Below are 5,997 nucleotides of genomic sequence, written 5' to 3' on the forward strand. Positions count from 1 at the left end.
TCTGTACTTCGTTCAGTTACGTATTGCTATGCAAAAACAAAAAAAAAAAAAAAAAAGGAAAAAACTTGAATCTAGATACTGATCTTACACCTCTCACAAAAATTAAAATGGATTAGAGACCTAAATTTAACATGCAAAACTTTTAGAAGACAACCCTGGGGAAAATCTGGGGAAGTTTTCCAAAGCGTGATCCATGATCTCTGAAGAAAAACTGGTGTGTTGGACTCCACTGAACGTAAAAACTTCTGCTCTGCAAAGACACTGTTAGGAAACTGGAATGACAGAGCACAGACGAGGAGAGAATATTTGCTGAATGCATATCTAATAAGGCACTTACTTGTCTTAACCAGCAATACCAGCACTCTGGGAGGCTGAGATGGAAGGTTCACTTGAGCCCACGAGTTCAAGATCAGCCTGAGCAACATAGGGAGAAATTTTTTTTTTTCAAATGTGCTGTGTGTGGTGACACTTGCCTATAGTCCTAGCTACTCAGGAGGCCGAGGCAGGAGGAACACTTGAGCGCGGGAGTTGGAAGCTGTGGCAAGCCATGATCATGCCACTGTACTTCAAGCTGGGTGAAAGAGCAAGATTCTGTCTCAAAAAATAAAACAAACAAATAAAAACTGAACAATAAGAAAACAAACAATTCAATTAAAAAATATGCAGGCTGGTGTGGTGGTTCACACCTGTAATCTCAGCACTTTGGGAGGCACAATGGGGGAGGATTGCCAAACCAGGAGTTTGAACTGGCCTGCAAAACCACAGCAAGATCAGGTCTACAAAAAATAAAAAATTAACTGGGCATGGTGGTACATGGCTGTGGTCCCAGATACTCAGGAGGCTGAGTAGGGAGGATCGCCTGAGCCCAGGAATTGGCTACAGTGAGCTATGATTACACCACTGCTCTCCAGTCTGGGCAAGAGAGCAAGACTCTATCTCAAAGATTAAAAATAAATGATCAAAAGATCTGAAGAGACATCTCACCAAAGAAAATGTACAGATGGCAAATAAACATATGAAACGATGCTTGATATCATTCATTATTAGAGAATTGCAAATTAAAACAATGAGATTGTACTACATATTAAAAATGGTTAAAATCTAAAACAATGACAAACACCAAATGCTGGCCAACCAAGGACCACAGGTGGTCACTGAAGAGCAGACGACGAGCCTTTACAGCCAAACATAACCTTACCATATGATCCAGCAGTTATGCCCCTAGGTATTTGCTCAAATGAGTTGAAACGTTTGCCCACATAAGCATCTGAACATGAATGCTTATTGTAGCTTTAATCATAATTGCCAAAAACTGGAGGTAACCAAGATGCCCTTCAAAAGGTGAATGAATCAACACGTTGGGCTCTATCCTCGTAACGGAATGTTATTCAGCAACAAAATTAATGATCCACAAAGCTAGGAAAAGACATGGAGGAACCATAAATGCATGTTACTAAGGGAAAGAAGCCAGTCTAAAAACCGCACACTGTATAGTTTCAATTACATGAAATACTGGAAAACACAAAATTATGGAAATAGTGGAAGATCCGTGGTTGCCTGGGTTCAGGGAAAATGGAGGGACAATAGGCACAGTGCACGAGACGTTCTGAGCATTGAAACTATTCTGCATGATACTATAACGGTGGATACATGACATTTTGCACTTAGCAAAAGACTTTGTAAGAAAAAGAATAAACCCTAATGGAAACCACAGAGTTTAGTTAATACTACTTTTGTTCATACTATCAGTTGTCACGAAAGTGCCACACTAAATCAAGATGTTAATCATGGAAAACTGGGAGTTGGGGGAAAAAGCATAAATAGGAACTTTCTGTACTGTCAGCTCAATTTTCTGTAAACCCAAAAGTTATCTAGAAAATGAAGTCTATTAATAAGACAAACGGTAGCCAACTTTGGGGAAAGCAGGTTTCCAAAACCTTAGAGGAAGGAGGGCTAGAATCCATGGCTATACGGCAACCCTCATAAATAGTTCCCAGAACTATGGGGAGGAGGTGCAAGTCTAGAAACATGGCAGTGATTCTGATTGCAAAGGGAGAGGAACTGCAGGAAGCCATGTGGCAGCTCAAACAGCTCTGAAGTATCTGGCAGGGTAGACACAGTGCCGCCGGCCTCACCAGACCTCAGACACAGCAGAGGCCCTGGTGGACCACTTGGATCCTACCTTCAGAGAAGAGGCTTCACCTAGCAGCAGGTACTTAGCAAATCCATCTGTTTGAGAACTTGTGTTCCCAAAGCCTAGAAAGCATCAGGCCCTGTGCCTGGGGGCCAAGGATCCGGTGTGAACACAGACCAGACACAAACTGCTGAAATAGCAGAAGCCTGGGGGCTTGAAACTGGGGGGTGAAGGGTGCACAATGCGACAGGATCCCTACCTGAGCGGGGACCGAGTGGGGACAGAGAGGGTCCCGGGAGGACGAGAGGCCTGAAGAACGAGGAGGTAGCTCAATGTGGAGAAAGCGCCAGGGACAGGGAAATGCAATCAGTGCCGGGGAGGAAGGCAATGCAGAAAGAAGCTGAAGTCACAGCAAGGCTGGACTAAGGAGGTCTGTGAACCACAAGAAGGAAGTCAGGCATTCCCTCAAGGGCAACAGGAGACCATGGAAGATTGGCCGCACCCGCAATTTGAATCAGACTTTGACTTTTGAGCACTCCTTTCAGAATACAGAAGTTAGAACATGAACTGGCTGGATGTAAAAAAGTGAGTGTGGGGAGGGGTTAGGTCATTTCTCAGGCATAGGCAGCGGGGATAGTGGCTTGGAGGCGGCAAGAGTAGCTAGGATGTCTAAGCGGCATTGCAAGCCTAACTTGCATACAAGTAGGCCCTGCTGCTCCCTCCCCAACCAGCTCCTCACCCTTGTGGGTAACGGTAACTCACGGCATTCTTCCCATTGCTCAGGACACACACGGCCTTGGCGTCATCCTTCATGCCTTTGTCACACCCCAATCTAGACTGTCGGCAAATTCTGCCAGCTCTACCTTCCAAGTAAGTTCAGGAGGTCACTTCTTATCACCTGGTCCAAGACATCATCATTTGCACCTGGATTGCAGCACTAGCTCCCAGCTGGTCTCCCAGCCCACCCCAGGCTAAATCCACTTGGATGCGCCATCCCTCAGAGCTTGTGAGATCCCTGACACCTTAAGCCTCTGTAGAATAAAGCGGAATGGTCATCACGTCATTCCAAAACCATTCAGGATGCACGCTGGTCAGTGCTGCCCAGATTTACACTGGGGAGTTTGATAATTCTGTTTGAGGCACAGCAAAAGGCCTGTCCCTTGGCTCGAGTGGAACGTGTACTCAAATCTTACTCTGGGCACCGTTCTACTGCCTTCCTGCCATCCTGAGGATGTTCAGCTGGTTTTACAGCCACGTGGAATCCTACACTGAATCCCAGCACATTCTTCTCCAATTTAAACCACTTTCACCAGGAATTCTGTTTCTGCTTTCAAATGGGGCCCTGTCCCGCCCCAAGGGCTGTCACTGACATGTTTTGTTTGCAGGCTCAGCATCTCCTCCAGACTGTGAAGTGGGACGGATCGCCTCCAGCAGGGCCCTGAGCCACTGTGTGAGTTGACCAGTCACAAAAACACAGCTCCCTGTGCTCCCCCACCAGCCCACTCCCCCACCTCCCCCACACACAGGCAGGAAGGGCGAAGACTGACTCAGGGCCCACTTTTTTGCCCCCTGAGTGCCAGGCACTGGGCACCAAAATGAAGCTGCTGTCAAGGACTTCCAGCCACAGAGCGACAGCAAGAAATTCGGTAGGCAAGGCTCCAGGACAGGTGGCGGCTGGGCACAGCCAGGGCGGGCAGAGCTTGGCAAACACCGGCAGCAGGCGGCACTCAAGCCTGCTCTTCACACTGAGGGCACATCCATATCACGTGAGATCTTGTCATAAACACGGATCCTGGGCTGCACCCCAGATACTCATTTAGGCGGTCTGGGGTGGAGTCCTGGAACCCGCAGGTGTAACAGGGTCTGGGCGAGTCTGACTCAGGTGGACTCTGTTAGAAGCTGCAGGGAGAAGGGTGAGGGGCTGAGAGTCATCACCACTGCACATTTCCTGACAGTTCTGGGGAGCTGGGGGCAGTGGGGGGACGTGCAAGGAGTGAATGAATGGGGAAGAAAAAGGAACAAAGGGGCCAAAGGGGGCAGCCCACTGCTGGAGCCAGAGGAGTCCGGATGTGGCACCCACAGTCCTCCTGGCTTTTCCATGTGAGTGAGGATATTGTGTGCCTCCCAGTGAAGACTCAGTGAGTGGCACCTGATCCTCCCATCACTTTTCTGGAGCAGATTATTGCTTCTTTCAGCCCGCTCAGTTCTCCATTTGCACCTGTTTTCCAGCTGCAATGCAACACGAGGCTCCCTGACGTCCCAATCCAGTCTTCCCCTCCAAAATGGCCTTACTCAGCCCTGCCAGCTGCTGCTCTTTGAGCTACAAGGACTCCTGCCCGTGTCGGTCCTGGGGGATCAGTGCTAAGGGCTAGTATTTACTTATCTATTGTTAAACCTGCTGTATGGAGTTGCAGAACAAGAATCAGAAAATCTCGGGAGCTGCCAGGGCCAGACGATGGGCTTGAGGTCAGAGAATTGTTGGGTGTCAGCTCCTCGGAAAGGGCTCTCCCTTCCCCATTGCTTCCATCCCCTCCATTGGAGATTTTTCTGCCCCAAGAAAAAGAGCTGAGGAAGATGCCCACTGCCCCTCCTAGTCCTTGGCAGTATGGGGCTCTCGTCCAGTAAGTGGAAAGGTAGAGATACAGGCAAAGAAACTAAGAGTCCCTGGGGCATGTACTTAAGAATGCACCAGAGATGAGATCTGTGCTGTTGGAGAAAGGTGGGAGATTACAAGGAGAGCAGGAGCAGGGAGAGGAGGAGGGTGGGATGGATATCACCAAGTAGAAGCCTTGGGGAGATGTGAGGGCTGAAGGCCAAGGACAAGAAACCGGCCACGGGGCCTGGGAAGAGGTCACAAGACAGAAGAACTTGGTTTTGTACTTTCCTTAGCTCTTACTTGACATAATGTGTGATGATTGGGCTTCTCTCTCCGTTTGTTTTATGCCTGGATATTTTGATAAACCGATATGATATTCAAGTACCAATCTTTGTGATTTCTTTGTTAATTTAGAAATGACCTTTGAGATCATTCATTTAGAATGATCTTTACCCATCAACTGAAGTTGAACATATGCCTCAGCTTACTTGCTTACTATACATTCTTTATTCTTTATAAGAGGTCTGTTTCTGGCTGGGTGCATTAGCTCACACTTGAAATCTCAGCACTTTGGGAGGCCAAGACAGAAGGATTGCTGGAGGCAGGGTTCAAGACTAGCCTGGGCAACATAGGGAGACGGCCCCCACCCCATCCCTGTGTCTACAAAACATAAAAAAAAATAAAAAAAAAAAATAGCTGCACTTGGTAGCACACTAGAAATCCCCCAGAGTCCCAGCTACTGGGGAGGCCGAGGCAGGAGAATCACTTAAGGCCAGGAGTTTGAGACCAGCGTGGGCAATATAGTGAGACCTGGTCTCTAAAAAATAAAAATAAAGAGGTCTGCTTCTTCTCTAAGTAGTAAGCACATTATTTTAATATTAACCATGTTGAAAAATACTGGAAAAGGGAAAAGCACCCCTGACAATTCAAACGCGGCCTGGCTTGCTCAGCCAGGCTTTCAGCTAGGCTTTGGTGCGCTCCTGTGGAACATAAAACATTCCACGGGACGCCAACACCAGACAACGCCAGTCTGTAATTGTGATGAAATGAGGGAGTAAAAAAACAAGATAAATCCCCAATATGCTACAGGCACAAGCGAAACAAAGGTCACTGTGCAAGTCTCAAAAATATAAATACCACAAATCCCTCCCCTGGCTAATGTGAGTGGCTCTGGTCTGCCCCCTGCTGGACAGGATTTATCATCACACCATTGTAGAATCAGCCCTGCTTTTCAAGAGCAGGTAACCTCAGCAAGGCCCGGCGTCCT

The sequence above is a fragment of the Papio anubis genome, chromosome 5 (genome assembly GCF_008728515.1).
Source record: "Papio anubis isolate 15944 chromosome 5, Panubis1.0, whole genome shotgun sequence".
Taxonomy (NCBI): domain Eukaryota; kingdom Metazoa; phylum Chordata; class Mammalia; order Primates; family Cercopithecidae; genus Papio; species Papio anubis.